Below are 20,527 nucleotides of genomic sequence, written 5' to 3'. Positions count from 1 at the left end.
GGGAAGGTGAGGTAAGCAGCTACCCTAGGATGGCAGAAATCCAGAGGCGCTGTGCTAATTGGGAGAGCTCTGGAAAACACTCTCCCTTTGCTTTGACCCTGGAGATAACAGCGACAGGTCTGTGTAGGAATGAGTGAGAAATTTATTTCCAATTTAAAGGCAACCTACACAACTTGTGCTTTCTGAAACAATATATGGACCAATATACAGCCACCTTTTGAAATTCCCCACCCACATGAGAAGCCAGGCAGGAAGAGGCTTTGGAGAGAGGCGTTTTTGCCCTGGAGGACCCCTCCCCATCTCCCCAAATCCCTTTCCTCTCTAGGAATCTAGTCTGGTTCATTTTAAGCAGGGGGGATTTGATTTAAATCAAATCATTTTAAATCGCAATTAAATTCACAATTTGAATCACTAGTCAGTAAGACTTGATTTAAATCATTATTTTTTTACAGAAAGACTCATTCTTGCTGGTATAATCTTAATCTTTACGGCCAGATGAAGGTTTCATTTTTGAAATAATAGTTTTTCAGAGCAGTTTTTACAGTTATATCAAAAATTACTGATTTGGTTATACTCTTAGAAATACATAGACAGATAATTATGAAATTATTAAAGTTTAATAAGTTAATTGTTTATATTTGGACAACTTTTATGCTGTATTTTATTGGAAGGAGAAAAATAAAATTTCCTCTATAACAATTTAAACAATGTATTTAACTAAAACAAGAACATTATAGCATATGTGTCCATGTTTGTAAACTGATGTGGTTAAACAATTTTTGGAGGAAGAGGAGGAGGAGGAGGAGGAGAAGGAGAAGGAGAAGGAGAAGGAGAAGAAGAAGAAGAAGAAGTTTAAACTGAATTTTAGCACATATAAAAAACTTAAAACAAATCCTTATTTCCTGGTGAATAGCCTATGGACTATACTGTAACTTAAATAGAAAAAAAACCATCAGAATTTTTTTTCCTCCAAAAGCATTTTATTTTAAAAATCCAATTTAAATTTTAAAAAATCCAATTTAAATTTTAAAAAAATCATCAATTTTTATCCACCCTGATTTTAAGCCATAGAGAGAGTCAAGCTGCAGGACCATAGTTCTCTGCGTGTCTCTCAGAGCCAGAGCCAAAGAGGAAAGGCCACTACACAAAGAGGTGGCGCTTGCATTCATGGTAGGGGCAGGGGTGAAGGAAGGCGTCGTGACACCCGGGGCGGGCGTAGCCACGTAGGGCGCATGTGCGGCAGCTCTATGTACAACGCATGTGCCATATGTAGCGACACCGCACATGCACTGTACATAGCGGTTTGCTGGCAGCGGCACTCCAGTGCCGTACGGATGGTGCCGGGATCCTCTGCTTGAGGCTGCAGCCACGAACGGAGGATCCTCCACATGCGGCTGCGGTGGTGCAATGGCTGCTTGCGCAGCTGTGAGCCCCTGCGGGCTGACTTCTTATCACCCCCGCAGGCATGGAACCCAGGGTGCACCACCACCCCCCTCCCCCCATTGCGACGCCACTGGGTAGGGGGAACAAGATGAGGTCAACAAGGACCATTTGGTTAAGTGCAGAAGTGCCTAAGTGCGAAAGAGTTTACAATGGGCTGGGGAAATCGCCAGGCGCATCATAGTGCAGGCACACCCCTATTCTCGCTGAAGTCACCATTAACATTTGCTTTATTACCTTTGCCGTCTCAGCATAAGTGGGATTATCAGACTCTAACCAGCAGAGAATGCTTCCCTTGTCAACCCAATCCCCAGAGGTGAGCCAAACTAATATATTTACTTAAGTGTTTAAGAAGTTGGAGCTAGGTGGTGGTGGCGGCAGCAGCAGCGAGGGCCCTGCTTTAATAATAATAATAATAGTAATAATAAACCCAGCAGCCATCTCCCTTCACCTCATTTTACATACCACAAAGGCGTGTTCTTCTGTGGGTTGATTCCAGCGGGGCTCTAAGTACACGAAAGGCCTGGCAACCTCGTGAGGAACAAGGAAAGCAATTAGTTTTACATTTCCTAAAACATTGCGGATCTGTTTTATTTTGGGGGGCTATATAGGTTTTGGCTATTAAAATAGAACTATTTGCGTAAGAATGTGGGGGGAAGGTGGCTCGTGAAAGGGAGCCTTGTTGGGGATGGAAAGCAGGCATTTTTACAGGGCCCGTGGTCAGGCCTTCCTGTGTAGGGCTCAGTCAGAATATAGACAGCATTTAAGAATATTTTCCAGTGTGGGGAGGAATTGGCCTGCAGTTGGGCGATGCCCGGGAACACACTAAGGAAGCGGCGTTCGGTAGGATTGAATGCTCCTGCCCTCGGTCAGGAGGGGGACAGGGGAAGAGACACAGCACCTCCTTCTTCCCCCTCCCAACCATATGTTTAGTTGGGGGTTAAAATTCTAATGAAACATTAGTAAAGTACAGGTAAAGGACCGCTGGACGATTAAGTCCAGTCAAAGGCGACTATGGGGTTGTGGCGCTCATCTCGCTTTCAGGCTGAGGGAGCCGGCGTTTGTCCACAGACAGCTTTCCGGATCATGTGATCAGCATGACTAAACTGCTTTTGGCGCAACGGGACACCGTGACAGAAGCCAGAGTGCATGGAAACCCTGTGTGCCTTCCCGCCACAGCGGTACCTATTTATCTACTTGCACTGGCGTGCTTTCAAACTGCTAGATTGGAAGGAGCTGGGACAGAGCAACCGGAGCTCACTCCGTCGCGGGGATTTGAATCGCCGACCTTCCGATCAGCAAGCCCAAGAGGCTCAGTGCCACCTGCATCCCTGAAATATTAGTCCTACCCCCTGAATGGATTCAGGGCTGGAATTGGATACAAGCCAGGGGCCTGAATTGAGAGGGCTGTGCACAAGTAAGGCCAGCTCTGTATCTAAGGTTGCCACATTTGGTCAGGTAAAATATGGGACAGGCAGGGGACAGGGGTAGACGTCGGCTCCCATAGGCAACTTAAGCCACAGGTCCAGCCTCTTGCCATGTTTGTGTCGGAACAGACTTGAGCACAGAGGAGGAGGAGAAGGAGGGGGGGAGGAGAGGTCAGGTTGGGGTGGCGGAGGGGGCCAAGCGGCAATGCACCATGCTAGACCAGTGTCAGTGGGAGCCAGTGGTTAAGAGCGGTAGATTTGTAATCTAGGGAACCGGGTTCACTTCCCCTCTCCTCCACATGCAGATGCTGGGTGACCTTGGGCTAGTCACACTTCTCTGAAGTCTCTCAGCCCCACTCACCTCACAGAGTGTTTGTTGTGAGGGAGGAAGGGAAAGGAGAATGTTAGCCGCTTTGAGACTGCTTAGGGTAGTGATAAAGCGGGATATCAAATCCAAACTCTTCTGAGGAGGAGGAGGAGTACCAGTGAGAAGAAAAGAAGGAGGGGTTAGGGAGGGTGTCAGGTACCGTGCTGAGGGGGGCTGCACTGAGGCAGAATGGTGGGAGCCACCCCCTCCTCCTGATCCTGAATCTTCCCAGGAGCAGGAGGACAGTGTAGATTTGGGACACTGGTTTGCAGAGGGGCATAGTTCAGAAGGCAGAAGCTGGGAAATACTGGAGGGGAAACAACTAGGAGAAGAAACACTGGAAGAGAGAGGGTTAACAGATTCACAGTCTCTGGACAGCATCCATCTCGCATCTCCAAAAACACAGAGAGCTCAGAAAATGCCCAGAAGGTACAAACTCAGATTACAAGATGTAGGAGTGATGTAGATTAATAGGGATGGGGGGGGGGAGTGAGCCTTAATTGGGAGCACCACCATTTCTAGTAGACGTGTTATTTGTGCTCTCACTGTGATTATTAAAGAATCTAACTGGTAAGACATTCCTTTCATTTGATCTCTGTTTATTTACTAAGCCAATTCCCTGGAGTCTGACAGAGGGAAAGGAGGTTGTTCCTTTCCCCTTCTCTCTATTATCGCTCACACCGGGCCAGGCTCCTCGTCAGCTGCACCAACAGCAATGCAACCACCATTTTGGGTTGGCCAAGCATGAGTATGGGAGAAAGCTGTCCTGTTTGAAGCCCAAATGGGACAGAAGATGGGTAGCAACCCTACTGAGGTTGAAAATGGTCAAGTATTTTGCCCCAGTTACATGGAGTTGTACCCAATGGTAATCCAACTCAGAGTAGACCCACTGAAATTAATGAACCTAAGATAGCTTCAGTGGTTTGCTCTGACTGGGACTAGCATTAAGTCCAACTCCATGTGTCTGGAACCCCTGCATACTTTTTGCTGCCCATTTTCAAGTGTCTGCCCAATCCCGTTTTGCAGGATATTGCAAATGTGTGTGTGTAGCTCATCATAATCCCACTGCTGTCGCAGCTGCTGTGCGTTTTAGGTTTGGCAGGCAGCTGTCCCAAAATTGCCCGAGATTCCCTGCCAGTCTTTTTAAATTGCATTATACAATCAATTAAACTTTTCTGACCTTCCTGTCTCCAGATAAATTCAGCCGTTGATGCTTCGAGAAGCAAATCATGCATGCAAATTGGGTCTAATGACAGCTGTAGTTCTGACTGCAGCCATGAAATAAAGAAGTGTAACACAGGGCAAGCTTGGGTAAAACATGGAGCCACATATATTTAGTTTCATGCAATTTCTTTGCTGGGTGCCAGTGTGGGAACCTAGCTAACTTTAACACATAAAAGTGGGTGGCTTTAACTTCACCCCCTCCTGTCAAACACACACCTCAGGGTGGGTAGGGAGGTCTTCCTCCCCCATCCCCTTTCAGGGCCCCACAACTCTGAGTGGGGGTCACAGCTTAGCCCCAAAGGTGATTCTTACCCAGCCAACAGGTCCTACAACCTGGAAGACAAGTCTTGGGTCTCACCTTTCATCTTAAAAGTACCTAAAGATGCCCACCAAACTCCACCTTGTGAAATTCCTGCACGTAGCTGCGAAATACATAACACACACTTTGAAGCCAAAATCTGAAACGCCATCTTTCCCAATGCCATCTTCCTGTTTTCTATCATAAGAGCACGGCGGCCATTTTGGTTGCTGTGATCTTGCGTGGTTTTGCACCACAGTTTCCCCCCTGCCCCACAAAAAGCAGGTTGGGGGACATGGTGCCCCAAAATGCATGTTTTAGGGCACCACACAAGATCGCAGCCCCCCCCAAGTGCATTTTCTGCTAAAAACACAATTATAGCTAATTATACATATTATTAAATACATTATTGTAGGTGTCATATACATAAGTAAGCCTTCCCCCACCCCACTCCTGTGGGAAATATGGGAGGTTGGGAGGGGGGAATTCAATTTCAGTCCTGAGGCTCTAACATCGAGGACAGGTGGGTGGGGTGATCATGCAGATCATGCTCAAAAGGAGGCTTATAATATAATACAATACTTTTCGCATTAAATGTTGCACATAATAGCTTTTTTTTTAATGCACAAGTGGCTAAGACATAAGGGGATACTCAGTGCAAGAGGCAGTGGGATACAAGCAAAGGTTCTTCAGGTTGGAACAGACACATTTTATGTATATACCGGTATGCATTTAAAACACATTCCTTGCCCGTCGCTATTTCTTATCATTTTGATTCTCTTGAGAATCAAGAGTATAGCTAGTTTACAGCCTGTTCTTAATCCTTAGGAGGGGCGGCAGGGGGCTGGATTTTGCAAGGTTTAGGAGCTAAAACCTCAGCTAAGCGTATCAGCAGAGGATGCTGTGATGCTTAGTTATTTGCTAGCCTCTTGTATCCATTTATCTCCACTTGAACTTGCTTGATCCATTAGGTGGCCGGGAGAAAAGAGAGTGGGAGAGAATTAGCTGTTCAATGAAATCCAGCTTAGCGACTGAATGAACTTGACAGGCAACTCCTTTAGGCAACTCTGAATGGGCTTCAAAACAATGTGGGTTCGCACAGGTGATCGTTCTAAGTACCGCTGTTGAGAGGCCATCAGATTGTTCTCACAAGGTCTTCCACGTTAAATGGCAGGTTAAAGGAAGTCCAATGCAGGGGCATGTTCTCTGAGCATTGAGAAGTTCTGGCGCCAGAGATCCTTGTGTGTTCCAATTTCTCACAGAGGACAGATCACTGGGAAGTGACAACGACTTTTGCAATTATTGGTGTATTTGCAGGAGTCCAAGTAGCCAGCACTCCTACAAGGCAGCAGGTTTGTTAATGCACATAGCAACATACAAACAGGGCTGTCTTAAGCATATGCAGTGCCGGGGTGCAAAGATCAGCCTGGCGCCCCCCCCTCCCAGATTACCCAGTCCCAGGCACGCAGGAGGGCAGAGCTGGCCAGCCGCCTCAGTGTCTCACTGACTCAGTTGTCCCCAAACTCATGGTGCAGAGCCGCCCGCAGCAGAAGATCCCGCCGCGGCACTCTGACCAACGGGTAGGCTCTTCCCTGGCTCAACTCTCATGCCCTGGACTCTCGGCCTGGCGCCCCTGAGAGCCCCACACCCCTAACACCTATGGGTAAGATGGCCCTGCCTATGAAGAGCCTGCTGGATCGGGCCAAAGGTCCATGCAGTCAGCATTCTGTTCTCACAGTGGCCAACCAGATGTAGCGTAGTGGTTAAGAGCGGTGGACTTGTAATCTGGTGAACTGGGTTCGCTTCCCCGCTCCTCTACATGCAGCTGCTGGGTGACCTTGGGCCAGTCACACTTCTCTGAAGCCTCTCAGCCTTACTCACCTCACAGAGTGTTTGTTGTGGGGGAGGAAGGGAAAAGGAGATTGTTAGCCGCTTTGAGACTCCTTCGGGTAGTGATAAAGCGGGATATCAAATCCAAACTCTTGTGGGAAACCTGCAAGCAGGATTTGAGCATAGGAGTACTCTCCCCTCCTGTGGTTTCCAGCAAGCTATATTTTGAAGTATTACTGTCTCCAGCTGTGGAGGCCAAGCATAGCCTTCATGACTTGTTGTCATTGATAGTCCTAATTATATGGGCTCTTATTAAGTCCAGTCCAGGAATTAATTTCAAGGAAAAGCAGGGGTTAACCACTTCCTGCCCCCCCCTTCCTGGCTGTTACTCAATTGTACAGTCCAACCTTGCATTCACCTAGGGCTACTGGCATCCAATAAAACTCCTTGCTCCCGCCACCAAGCCTGCCGCCTTGCCGTTTGTTTTAGAAGCTGCCTCCCCATCTACTGCAATGTGTTTGAAATTGGGAGGGGGGAAGAGTGAAAACTTCTGCCTGAGTGGAAGAACAAGACAGGAAAGGGTGGAGGGAAATGCCAAGTGGTGGGAGACGCGAAAAGGAAAGGTTGACTAGGATGCACTCAGCCGGCAGAGATCGGAGCCATATCTGTAGTGGTGCTTGGCTTAAGAGCAAGTTCACCCTTGATTGTTGCTAAGCAATGAAGACGAAGGCAGAGAGAGAGAGAGAGAGAGAGAGAGAGAGAGAGAGAGAGAGAGAGAGAGAGAGAGAGAAGCAGAGCAAGAAAATGAAAAAGCCTTTGAGGTCATCCAGAGCGATTGCCAAATTAAATATAGATGCTCCCGCTGCACGGTCTGACTTGCCGTGAATGCAAAGATGCTAAATAACTCTAGCCTCTCTCCCAGACTATCAGCTGTCAAAATGTGGTCCAGTATCTACATCACAAGCAGCACCTGCAGGCGGAGAGCATGGTCTGTGTCCTAGTATGCTGGTTAACCACATGTAGGGGCCTGAACCGTTGGCACCTGCCTCTGATCCAAAAGGTAAGAATGAGTGTGTGTGTGTGTGTGTGTGTGTGTGTGTGTGTGTGTGTGTGTATTTCTATGTATTTCTATGTATTTGCTGAATGGCTTGGGGCGGGGAGAACTGTGTCTTTATAAATAATCCTGTCACTTTGTTCTGATGTGGCTAAAAGCTAGGAGGCTTCTTGCAGCAGCTAATATGTCTACATAACTGAGCCTGCACATACATGTGAAATGTGGCATGTGCAAGGATGCAGACCCTTTTTATTTTGCCCTTTAAGTCAGAATTGTCACTTGGAGGTGATTGACAGCCTTCAGTCAGTATCGGAATCAGTGTGGATATTGAGATTGACTAAGCAAGAGGAATGTTTGCAATCATGTATCCTCAACTACAATGAGGGTTGTGGATGAGTGTGAATGTGTTCACATGCCTACACACATAAGTGCGTACCTATGCACAAATACTTGTGCACCTGTGTGTCTGTGTTCTGCCTGGTATTCACAAGTCTCACTATCTGATATTCTCATAGGAGACAAGAGTGCACCTTTTCTGCTTTCTGTCACAGATCAGTTAAACCACAATTACCGTACATTCCCTTTAATTTCACGAAATGCTCCCGAACTGTTATAAACAGCGGTTCTCATTTGTTCAGTGCAATCCCTGGTATGATTGTTGCCTGCGATCGGATTCAAAGCTCATTTTCTGGTTTAGTTTATATATGACAGATTTCAGGACTATAGCCCCCTTCCATAATCATAAATACTTTGTGGTGCTTATCTTTTTATCACTTGGAATTATATATACCACATGCTTCGTCTTTTCCAGAGCTCCCAATCATTTCACAGGCATTAAACTTTTATTCCTTACCTGCGTTTTTAACATTTGGTCATCTGCAAAAAGAGAGTAACGTTTGCTGCTGGGTGGCAGATGTCTGCATCCGTAGCAGTGAACCATTCACCATACCTTGTCTAGCACCACAGCACCGGTCAATCACCCCACATCTCTGCATGAGCTTGGTGTGCTGCTGTTTCTTACAATGAAGATAGAAAACATCAAAAGCCTCTCTACAAAAGACCGCTGACCTATGGTTCAGAAGACATGAACATAATTGCTAAAAGCCACTTTGAGGATCTGGATTCAAATCCTTGTTTAGCGATGAAACTCCCAGGATGGCCTGAGATGGTCACTACCTACAGTGTAACCTACCGCACAGGATTGTTGTGATGTGGGAGCAGAGGAACCTTGTGCACTGTCTTAAGCTCCTTAAGATCGAGAGCCCATGTGGTGTAGTAGTTAAGAGCAGTGGACTCATAATCTGGTGAACCAGGTTCGCTTCCCCGCTCCTCCACATACAGCTAATGGGTGACCTTGGGCTAGTCACACTTCTCTGAAGTCTCTCAACCCCACTCACCTCACAGAGTGTTTGTTGTGGGGGAGGAGGGGAAAAGAGATTCTTAGCCGATTTGAGACTTCTTAGGGTAGTAATAAAGTGGGATATCAAATCCAAACGCTGCTGCTTCTTCTCCTCGAATATTTATTTTATTTTCCTTGACTTATAATTTAACTGATCAATTTACTACATAGACTGGTTTAAAAATATGATTAGAGAGGGGAAACTCAAACATTCAGTATTATCATGGGTGACTTGCATGTGGAGGGTGTGTGTGATTTGTTTGTGGCCAGAATCTATTAGAAGGCGATGCTGAGGATCTTTGTTCTTTCTGCCTGCAGACATATCTCAGGCAACGTGACCAGCGACTTCATGATAGACCATCACAAGCTGCCCTGTACTGACTCAGACCATTGGTCCATCTAGCTCTTTATGGTCCAAAGTACTGGAGCCTCATCTTCAGGATCTGTCCTTCTAGTGAGCACTCAGGGCTGATTTCCTTAAGAATGGATCGGTTTGATCTTCTTGCAGTCCATGGGACTCTCAAGAGTCTCCTCCAGCATCATAATTCAAAATCATCAATTCTTTGGCGATCAGCCTTCTTTATGGTCCAGCTCTCACTTCAATACATCACTACGGGGAAAACCATAGCTTTAACTATACGGACCTTTGTTGGCAAGGTGATGTCTCTGCTTTTTAAGATGCTGTCTAGGTTTGTCATTGCTTTTCTCCCAAGAAGCAGGCGTCTTTTAATTTTGTGACTGCTCTCACCATCTGCAGTGATCATGGAACCCAAGAAAGTAAAATCTCTCACTGCCTCCATTTCTTCCCCTTCTATTTGCCAGGAGGTGATGGGACCTGTGGCCATGATCTTCGTTATTTTGATGTTGAGCTTCAGACCATATTTCACACTCTCCTCTTTCACCCTCATTAAAAGGTTCTTTAATTCCTCCTCACTGTCTGCCATCAAGGTTGTGTTTATTATTATTATTATTATTATTATTATTATTATTATTATTATTTCCCTGCCCTATCTGAAGATGGTGGCGATTAAATCCAGGATCTTCTACATGCAAAATATTTGCTCTAGCACTGAGCTATGGTTCTTCCCAAACTAATTACACCACAGCATCATTTTTGTTATTTTTTTTGTGGGGGGGGGGGAGCATCTTTCCACAGCACAGAATTTGCCTAACCAAAATCATCCTTGGGAAGTGGAGGATTTATCTAAATGATGCCCCATTGTCATCCTGTTCACACACCCACACAGCCTCTACAAGATAATCCTGTTAAGCATTTTGAACGTCCAAGTTCCTGAAACAGAAAGTGCACACAGACTGCTTGTGCTAAGAAGATATATAGGCTGTTGTATGTTGCATGCTTGAATTTGCCTCTCTGTCTGTCTCCATTTTATTGCTACAGGGGGGAAAGAAATCCCTTCGCCTATCAGCGGTAACAGGTCTTGCTGCAGGCAGATGATAACTCTGTTCTGCCACCTCATTGACAGCCAACGAAGCTTGACAGACAGAAGGACCAAAGGGAAGCAATCGCTTTTTGCTTTTTTTTTAAAGGAACTAAAAAGCACCTTCTGCGCTTGCTGAAATGTCTTCACACCTTGCTTTAATTACACAGAAGCAGAATGAACAACATCACTTGTTGGGATTACGCGAAGCAGGAGGTAATAATACAAAATGCAACAAACAGTCACACACTACACAGTTTTTGAGTTCTTTGTGGTATCTTGCTGTTGTTGTTAGCATCTGGGTGGATAATGTCAGATTCGGAAAGACCAGGGTGAGTGGTGGATGCAGAAGGGATGTCAAAATGGATCCCTGGCTCTCCTAAAGTAGAATGTGCATGGAGACTTGGAGGGGAGAGGCATGAGGATTTAGGTCAGGCTGGGGAAGGGGGAAGTGCAGAATACAGAATTAGCAGTGGACAAACTTTCTCAAGCTCTCATTGTACTGCCTCAGACGATGCTGTTCCCTCCTCCAAAATAAAAAGGGGAAATTAATAAAGAAGGATTCTTTGGAGGCATTCCGAAGTGAACCAGACCCCATCCAACTCCCAATTCAGGGCATTATTATTATTATTATTATTATTATTATTATTATTATTATTATTATTACAAATTGATAAACCATTTCATAGCCTGTGTACAACAGGATAACAATTACCGGTAGCTAAAATTTCATACAAATTGTAAAAATAAAGCCATTCCCACAGATGTACAATTCGCCTTTCATAAATGATTGGGTCGCACCTCAGGGAGAAACTTCTTCATCATCTTCAGTAGGCATCTAAGCATCATGATGCTGGGATACTGTCTAATTTTAGTTGGTAACTGGTTCCAGAGGGCTGGATGAGGGTCCAATATCCTTCCATGATTCATCAAACCTTCCCTAATTCACCTCTCCCCATTTTCAGTTGCTATTGCTCCATAGGCAATCAGAACATGAGGGGGTTCTTCATTCCTCTCTCCCTGATGCCTTCTCCACACCCTTATTATTATTATTATTATTATTATTATTATTATTATTATTATTATTATTATTTTGCAGGAGGAGCCCAATCACCTATACTATCCATTACCCCACCCCCTAAACGAAAACCTCACCTTGGTGCAAAGGAATCTCTATAGCAGGCAGGTGAGGCCTGATGGGTTTCTCCTCCTTCCTGGACACAATTAAGTCAAATGAGTGGAGGACCTTTTTCAGCTCAAGGGCAGCATTCGCTGCTGAGATGCAAATTTTAACTTTGTTGTACAGTGGGATAGCTTCTGCACTCATGCGCCCCTCTTTATCCTCCAGCCAGGGAAACAAGAAACATTATCATTAGTTCAAGGACACATTCCACCCAGGCAAAAACACTCAGGGAGGGTACAAATCAGGGCTGGTGAGGGATGTGGCTTGAGGAGAGGGGGCTGACTGGTGAAAGGTTGCAGTTGGCCTCCGCAAAGGTCTGAGGTTCCCTAACCCTGAAGTAAAGTGATGGCAGCATAGAGATGCTGGCAACATCTTTTGCCTCCAGGGAATCGTGGGAGATGTCCTGGCAGCAAAAGACACTCCCAATGTCGCAAAATAGGCAGTGCTCAACTTATTTCTGTCCAAGAAGCCTCTTCCATCTGTGAAGAAGCCAAGACCAGCTCTACCATTAGACAGAGTGAGGTGACTGCCTGAGATGACAGATGTTGGAGTGGGTGTGGGGTTTTTTTGTAGGTGGAGGGCAGCAGTGCCAACCCCCTCAGCAGTTTCTCCCTTGCTCCTCACCTCTGTCAGAGGAGGACCGAGTTGTTCTGGGTGTCACGCAGCTTGGTCTGCCACCCATAAGTTGACCTGATGCCCTGAGGATGTTGCCCTGTCATCAATGTTACAGTAAAATTCAACTAAGCATCCAGTTCACTTCTGTATGTGGAAAGACGGCAGATGCACCAACTCTTAGGGGCAAAGGTGTGTTGGGCCCCCTCAAAATCTGCTGGCAGGGGCCAGACCCCGTCAATGTTGAGGGGACAAAGGAGGCTGAGCATGGAGTAGGTTAGTGGTTAGCTCCTCTTGAGAGTGAGAGAGGAAGCCGTGCTGGGCTCCACACTCAGGCTCATCCCGACAATGTGACACCATGCGTGCGCCGTGCGTCATGTGCATGATGTCACACACATGTGCCAGGCCCCCTAATCTTGGGCACCAGATGTTGTTGTTGTTGTTTACTTGTTTAGTTGTGTCCAACTCTTTGTGACCCCATGGACCAGAGCACGCCAGGCCCTCCTGTCTTCCACCGCCTCACGCAGTTTGGTCAAACTCAAGCTGGTAACTTCGAGAACACTGTCCCACCATCTCGTCCTCTGTCGTTCCCTTCTCCTTGTGCCCTCCATCTTTCCCAACATCAGGGTCTTTTCCAGGGAGTCTTCTCTTCTCATGAGGTGGCCAAAGTATTGGAGCCTCAGCTTCAGGATCTGTCCTTCCAGTGAGCACTCAGGGCTGATTTCCTTCAGAATGGAGAGGTTTGATCTTCTTGCAGTCCATGGGACTCTCAAGAGTCTCCTCCAGCACCATAATTCAAAAGCACCAATTCTTCGGTGATCAGCCTTCTTTATGGTCCAGCTCTCACTTCCATACATCACTAGGGCACCAGATATCACCTCTAAAAGAGAAAGGTGCATTCTTATCCTTTGCCTCAGGAAGTAAATGTCTCAAACAGGCCCTGGAGGGAGCTTCCTTCTACAATCAACCAACAGACATTGGCAAGAGGGCATTTTGAGGGCGAGCAGGATGAAAGGCAGGGAGACCCAGCTAATTCTAGTTTTGCCCTCATCCTCTTGTACTGCTGAGTTATACAGAGGCGACACTGAGACTTAGGAGGAGGAAGCTGACAACTAGTGCCACCCTCTGGGTTGATTGCAGGTAAGAACGCAGGTAGTCGGGGGCAGAGTGAGGTCAGTGGGGCAATGCCCTTCTTGGACCAGCCTCTGCTAGAATCAAACAAGAAGGTTTTGCTCGCAACAAACAGTGCTGCCTGCGTGCAAGAATTCAGCCAGGTGGGCAACCATGCCTCGCTTCCAAATCTCCCCCCATCTTTGAGGGAAATAAAAATAAAAGTGAAGGCAGGATTCTCTCCCACAGAAGCAGTCCCATCTTCGAAACCTGCCTTACAGAAGGCGAGAGACCATCTCTTGTGCCTTAAAAGAAAATCACCTATTTTTGAGTGCACACATCAACTCTTCTGCAGCAACCCCAGGCATGTGGCAGAACATCTGTTATGGAAACACTAGAAAGCAGAACGGAGGCAAGCTGGGCAGCTGCCAACTCTCTCAAGATCTTCTCCCTCCCCTTCCTTGACAGGGCTGTCAATAACCAGACAGATGGCATCCAATAGGCAGGCAGGCTCACTTTGTTAACAACCCCAAATGCGTGAAACGATTCCCAGTTCATTTTGCACCAGGCGCTGCCTCCTTGTGCTGTATTTGTTAAAATCATTTTGAATGCAAATGCAGCTCGCTATTCCGAAATGGGGAGAAAATTGATTATTATTAGACAGTGTTAGCTGGGAACAATGAGCAGCTCAGTTCTTGTGGGAGCCAATTTGCAGACACCATATTGACACATGCCTAATCTGCTCTAACTGTGCCCTTCAGGCTAAAGGTGCAGAAATTGAAGCTGGGATCTAGGTCAGTACATTTATACAGACAGACAGATTTTTATTGCAAATATAACAGAAAGGGGGTGGAAATGTCAGTTCACTGTAACAATAAGAATTATCCATCCATCCTAATTGCAACATGTATATTAAGATAAGTAGTTCATCTATCCAAATCAGCATCCACATTCAGGGTTGTAGCTTTGTAGAGGATATCAGCTGATGATGATGTCGCACAATGCAATTTCAAGCCCAAAGTAATACAGTTAGAGGGATTTATTTTTTTCAGCGTCAATACACCCTGATGTGTATCTCGCCCAACACATTGAGGAGGGGTTCTACATCCAAAAGAAGACAATAAAAGAAGTAACTGGTTTTAAGGTGTGAGCCTCCTCTAGATTCCTGCAAAAGCAAACAACTATTTAGAAATACAAGTACAGTGGTACCTCATGTTACATACGCTTCAGGTTACAGACTCCGCTAACCCAGAAATAGTACCTCGGGTTAAGAACTTTGCTTCAGGATGAGAACAGAAATTGTGCTCCGGCGGCGCGGCGGCAGTGGGAGGCCCCATTAGCTAAAGTGGTGCTTCAGGTTAAGAACAGTTTCAGGTTAAGAATGGACCTCTGGAACGAATTAAGTACTTAACCCGAGGTACCACTGTAAAGGGGTGTGAGTGTGTATGTGGGTGATTGTATTTATTTCTTTATATATATATATATTATCATTCATCTTATCACCAGGGATGGGGAACCTGTGGCCCTCAAGGAGAGGGGCTGCCAACTTTTTTGGGCATGTGGGCACATTCGAAGTTTTGCTGAAGTGCTGCAGATGCCGGTCAAAAAATGACTGCTGTGGGGACATGGCGTAACACAAAATGGCTGCCATATCTAAAAGAGCAGAAAAGGTGACTGGACCACAAAAGGGCATGGGTGTGCCCCCACCCCATTCAGCTGCCCCCTCAAAATGGAAAAAGGCACCTTCATCAGCCACCTCCATTTTCTCTCATAGAGAGAAGGTCTTAGCTAGGGTTGCCAAATGTCTGTAATTTCTCAGACATAGCCAGTATTCGGCCCTTGTAAAGAACGTCCAGGCAGAAATCGCGGAAATGTCCAGGAAAATCCAGGTGTATGGCGGAAATGTAGATTTTGGTGAATTTCATTACAAAGAGCTCACAAACCCTGTGTGTGTGTGTGTGTGTGTGTGTGTGTGTGTGTCCCCGGATTTTCACTTTTTGAAATATGGCAACCCTATCTTAGCACCTCTGTGTACCTCTCATCCACTCAGAACTGATACGAGGGTGAGTGTCCACTCTTGGCGACCAATAAATTGTGGTTATGTTTACAGGGGAACGTCCAGTGTGGGAGATGCTGAGCTCATGCTATTGGAACTGAGCAAGAAGATTCAGTTATGGTAGAGCATCTCTTTGCATGAAAAAGCTCGCAGGTATAATCTCCCAGCATTGCTGGGTAGGGCTAGGAGACACACCTGTCTGAAGTCCCAGAGAATTGCTGCCAGTCAGGGAAGACGAAACCAAGGTAAGTGGACCAATTTATCTGCCACAGTATAGGGCAGCTCTTACATAATGCAGACGTGACTACCACTGGGTGTGTCAGGGACTGGATGGATGAGGGAGAATGGTGGCAACTGCCTGACCAAGAGCCCCCCAGGGAAAGTACAGAGGGAGAGGGTTTGAATCCTGGATCCTGGAGGTGAGAAATCAGCCACACCCCAGAAGAAGGGAAGAGCTGGGAAGCACTGGAGACTGGGAGCTGAAAGATGATGAAGAGGAGGAAACAGGCAGGTGCCCCAGCACAGGGCAGAGACAGGGATCAGATTTGGCAGTCCTACCACAGAGCCTTCTCTGCTGACAGCCTGCAAGCCCCCTCCCCACTCCCAGAACAAGCCGTCTATGGCATGTTACCAAATAAAGTGCCAGGTAGAAACAGAAGTGAGGGACACGGATGATGCTGTGGGTCAAACCGAGCCTGGGACTTGCCAATCAGAAGGTCAGCGGTTCAAATCCCCACGATGGGGTGAGCTTCCGTTGCTTGGTCCCAGCTCCTGCCAACCTAGCAGTTCGAAAGCACGTAGATAAATAGGTACCACTCCGGCAGGAAGGTAAACGCATTTCCATACACTGCTCTGGTTCGCTAGAAGTGGCTTAGTCATGCTGGCCACATGACCCAGAAGCTGTACACCGGCTCCTTCAGCCAATAAAGTGAGATGAGAGCCGCAACCCCAGAGTCGGTCACGACTGGACCTAATGGTCAGGGGTCCCTTTACCTTTAGAAACAGAAAGGGTCTCTTGGGTCTTGCTGTAGACCAGGGGTCAGTGAACTTACCACGCCTTGGGCTGGTGTCTCCAGCGCTGATTGTGAAGCGGGCCGGAGGGTGGGGGAGCGCGTGCCCATATGCGTGCACACAAGCTAATTCCGGTGCACTTCCGGGTTGGAGGAGCACCGGAAATGGCATGTGCGCATGTGCACGGGCCTCCTCCAACCCGGATGTGCACTGGAAATAACACTTGTGCATGCGCAAATAACGCTTGCGCATGCACACAAGCTATTTCCAGTGCTCCTCCGACCCGGAACTGGCAGCTGCGCAGCGCAGTGCCGGAAAGAGGGGCGGCGGCAGCAGGTGGCGGGGGTCACCGCAGGCTGGATAAGCGAGTCCCTCAGGCCTTATCCGGCCCATGGGCCTTAGTTTGGGGACCCTGCTGTAGCCAGAGAAAGGGGCCTGACACAGAGGATAGGGAGTTACAAGCCACTTCAGGCAAATGCTTCAGCTAGACAGGAGCAAATCTTAGAAGTCTCTGTGTGTTCTCTGTTCTGCTTCCTTAATAAAGAAACTAACTATAAGTTAAGGGACGCAGGTGGTGCTGTGGGTTAAACCACAGAGCCTAGGACTTGCCAATCAGAAGTTCAGTGGTTCAAATCCCTGCGACGGGTGAGCTCCCGTTGCTCGGTCCCTGCTCTTGCCAACCTAGCAGGTCGAAAGTACATCAAAGTGCAAGTAGATAAATAGGCACCGCTCTGGCAGGAAGGTAAACGGCATTTCTGTGCGCTGCTCTGGTTCGCCAGAAGCAGCTTAGTCATGCTGGCCACATGACTTGGAAGCTGTACGCCGGCTCCCTCGGCCAATAAAGCGAGATGAGCGCCGCAACCCCAGAGTCGGTCACAACTGGACCTAATGGTCCGGGGTCCCTTTACCTTTACCTAACTGTAAGTTAGCCAGTGTTTCACCGCCTTTCTCTGATCTGCGAATGACCTGTTCTCCTTGTCAGCTCCCTGGCAGAGTGGCAGCCTGCTTCTCCAGAAGGTGAGGAGTCCTTACTCAACCTGATTATCCACAGACCACAAGTGCCTTAGTGATTTCTTCTCCTTTTTCCCCAGGACACACTTCTCTCTTGTACCATCTTGGTGGGAATGTGGCCAGCAGTGCGCTCTTCCCAAGTCCAGCTCCACGTGGTTTCACAAATACCTGGAAATTATCCAACACCAGCGTTGAAGCGGGGAGTCTTTCTCCAAGTTGCTTGAAGAGCAGCATTAAACATTTCCAGCACACATCTGGGCCATCAGAGCATGGGTCTTGAGCTTTCAGATAGAACAAAGGGATCATGAGGAGGACAGGGGTGGAAATGGCAACTATTTGTTTTGTCTCCTAACTGGCAGCGGGGGAAGAGCTGGCAAAATTCAATTTGTGGCTTGTGTGCTGAGGCACTTCGGTCCTCATGAATCACCTAGAAGAATCTGTGCCAACTGCAAGACCAGCCAAGGCTTCCTTCAGGTTTCAGATTGATGAGCAGAAGCAAGCGGCCACTTCAGAGCTGACAAAAGAGACTTGGAATGGGCGCCAAGCTTGTCTGGAGGAGTGGGAATCATTTTTACAGGCAGAACACACTTTTTTTCAGGAATGTAGGAAGCTGCCTTGAACCAAGTCAGACCACTGGTCCATCATCGCAGTACTATCTGCTAGGGGTGTGAATCAGCTCTTTGTGGGAGTCAAATAACAAGCTGAATTATTAGTCTCTGCAGCTAGTCTCGGGCACAGTTATCCTCCTGCAGTTTGACTACACCCCTGGGGGTGCATTCCATTGTCTCTTGAGACAGACAAATGCCAACAACAACAACAACAACAACGCCTGTGTGGTTACGTTTAGTCTATTCTGTCTTGAAAGGTAAAGCTATGACTTATTCAGCAGCAGAGGACATCATGTGTTCCTTACCATGATGTAATGTCTATCAATAGACATTAATTAACTGATGTAACCACTGAGTTGGCAATGTCTAAGTTGTGAGGTTTTCGGTACAGCGAACTAATTATTTATCTATTGCGAGAAAGAGTGGCAAGTGTTTGTGGGTGTAAGAATCTCTGTGGAGAAAGATGCTGTTTTAATTAAATCAACTGCTGGCAGACATAATAAGCTTTCGGGCCTATTTCCGTTCTGTAGTAACCGAGTGCCATTAACCAATCATTCAACCTATGGACTGGCTACTCCACCCATCACAAATTTGCACCTAGTGTGAATCATTCAATTTCAGGTCCCCCGCCCCCCTCATTTATTCCAATCTTTGGTTCAATTTTCCAAATTTCCATATCAGTTTAATAAATAAATTAATAAATAACTTACTTCATGAACATTCAACTACAGGCCTAGCTTGCCCCATAATGTTCCCCAGTGCCTATGAATCCAAACCCTTCCTCCTGACACCATCGTCTCATTTTGATATTGAGACCAGAAAGCTGAGCCTGTCTGTCTGGCCCTGCACATGGAACTGGTAGCATTGCAGAGAAAGCCATCTTGGAGTGGCACCCAGGGCCTGGTGCAAGATGGAGCATTGTTGAGCCAACTGGGAGTGGACACCATAGTCCTGTTATATTAAATAAACATGTAAATAGCCAATTGCCTAGAAAATCCAACACGGTCACATCTGATTTTGAGAGAGGAAAATCATAGATTTAAGAGTCTCATGCTCTACTGACTGAAGTATCCCAACAAATAAGGAGACTGTTTTAAAAAAAGAAAGAAAGAAATGTTGAAACGGAAAGTCAAGAGGGTCAAATCACTCCAAAATGCTTTTAGCTCCAAACACGCTATTAGATACTCAGCTGGAGTATATACCACAGATTCATGAAAAGTACCATAAGAGACAAGAGGACACTGGCATGATTAACAAGTAGAGTGAGAGAAGCTATTGGAGGCAAGAAGGTTTCCTTCAAATAACTGAAGTCTTGTCCTGATGAAGAGAACGAAAAGGAACACAAACTGCGGCCCAAAAAGTGCAGACAGACAGTAAGGGATGCTTTAGGGGGGGGGAAGACTTTGAGGAACACGTTATTGTAAAAATAAAGACCAACAAGGAGAAGTTCTTCAAATATATTAGTAGCAGGAAATTATCTGGGAAGACCCTTCGACAACAAGGGAGACAAAGGAGTTATAAAGGAGGACAAAGAGATTGCAGAGAAGCAGAATGATTTGTTTGCATCTGTCTTCACAATGGAGATACAGTGGTACCCCGCAAGACGAACGCCTCGCGAGACGAAAAACTCGCAAAACGAAAGGTTTTTTCGTTTTCGAGTTGCCTCGCAAGACGAATTTCCCTATGGGCTTGCTTCGCAAAACGAAGCTTGCCCCGGGGACAGCGGGTCTTCTCTTTTGAAGCAAGGGGCGGCGGGGAGAAGCGCTTCCCACTGCCCCCGGACCTCTTTTGAAGCAAGGGGCTGCGGGGAGATCGCTTCTCCCCATCGCCCCTTGCTTCAAAAGAGGTCCGGGGACAGCGGGAAGCGCTTCGCGCTGCCCCCGGACCTCTTTTGAAGCAAGGGTTTGCGGGGAGATCGCTTCTCCCTGCAGCCCCTTGCTTCAAAAGAGGTCCGGGGGCAGCGTGAAGCGCAGCGCTTCTTCCCCGCTGCCCCCGGACCTCTTTTGAAGCAAGGGGCTGTGGGGAGATCGCTTCTCCCGGTGCTCCGAAGCGGGGCGGGGGGGCGGGAACACCTTCCCCCACCCCCCCGCTTCGGAACGCTGCTCCGAAGCGGGGCGGGGGGGTGGAAACACCTTCCCCCACCCCCCCCCCGCTTCGGAACGCTGCTCCGAAGTGGGGTGGGGGGTGGGAACACCTTCCCCCACCCCCCCCCGCTTCGGAACGCTGCTCCGAAGCGGGGCGGGGGGGTGGGAACACCTTCCCCCACCGCCCGGCTTCGGAACGGTGCTCCGAAGCGGGGCGGGGGGGTGGGAACACCTTCCCCCACCGCCCGGCTTCGGAACGGTGCTCCGAAGCGGGGCGGGGGGGTGGGAACACCTTCCCCCACCGCCCCGCTTCGGAACGGTGCTCCGAAGCGGGGCGGGGGTGGGAACACCTTCCCCCACCGCCCGGCTTCGGA

The 20,527-nt window shown here is 47.5% G+C and overlaps 1 protein-coding gene and 1 long non-coding RNA gene across 2 annotated transcripts in view; one reads left to right on the top strand and one right to left on the bottom strand.

The window, feature by feature from the left end:
- The window catches only part of TMC3 (transmembrane channel like 3), a 243,750-nt gene that overhangs the window by 220,727 nt on the left and 2,496 nt on the right, over window positions 1–20,527 (bottom strand). The gene's annotated exons all lie outside the window — the stretch shown is intronic.
- On the top strand, window positions 7,049–19,455 carry LOC308573903. The gene is made up of 4 exons (XR_014002204.1): window positions 7,049–7,646; window positions 10,439–10,694; window positions 15,494–15,684; window positions 17,542–19,455. It is a non-coding gene; the product is annotated as an uncharacterized lncRNA (long non-coding RNA).

This window comes from Podarcis bocagei (assembly GCF_964188305.1).
Source record: "Podarcis bocagei genome assembly, chromosome: 14".
NCBI lineage: Eukaryota > Metazoa > Chordata > Lepidosauria > Squamata > Lacertidae > Podarcis > Podarcis bocagei.
This window is presented reverse-complemented; position numbering and strand designations above follow the sequence as displayed.